Genomic DNA, 624 nt, shown 5'->3' on the forward strand with positions numbered 1-624 from the left:
AGAATACCACTTTATACATAATCATTAATTATTTTTATACATTATATAAGTTTATAAAAAATGAGTAATATTCTCAAAATGAGAGTAATAATATCTATTTCCTAGAATGTGTGGTATAATAGTTTTTCTGCTAGGTCACATGGACACTCAAAATATATCGTTACATGATGAAGTTGGACTCCACTTTTGGAAATGTGATCTGTTAGAATTTAGAAGCTTGTGAGTGGTTATAGACTTATAGTGATGGACAGAAAAACACAGCTTCCAAGTGATTTTGCGGTGAGCCTTTTCTTTTAGGGACCTTCTATGATGCTCGCTATAAATTAGGGCGACAAATGAGTCGAGATTTATTAAGCCGTCTCGTGTAATTCGTCAAAAAAGACGAGTGATGTTGAAAATTTAAAATTGTCATAATTAAAAGATCAGTATAATTTGTACTGTTTAATTTATGGATTTTGACGGGATAGTTGGACAAATTTTTTTGATAGACTGTTGTTTTTTTTTATGTAATTGAAGATTTTTCAAGTTATAATTTAGATTATATTTTATATTTGATTGATTAGAGATTTGAAGATGTTTAATTATATGTTTTAAATAATATTTATTTTATTTTTTTATAATATT

Source organism: Arachis ipaensis, chromosome B10 (assembly GCF_000816755.2).
Source record: "Arachis ipaensis cultivar K30076 chromosome B10, Araip1.1, whole genome shotgun sequence".
Classification (NCBI taxonomy): domain Eukaryota; kingdom Viridiplantae; phylum Streptophyta; class Magnoliopsida; order Fabales; family Fabaceae; genus Arachis; species Arachis ipaensis.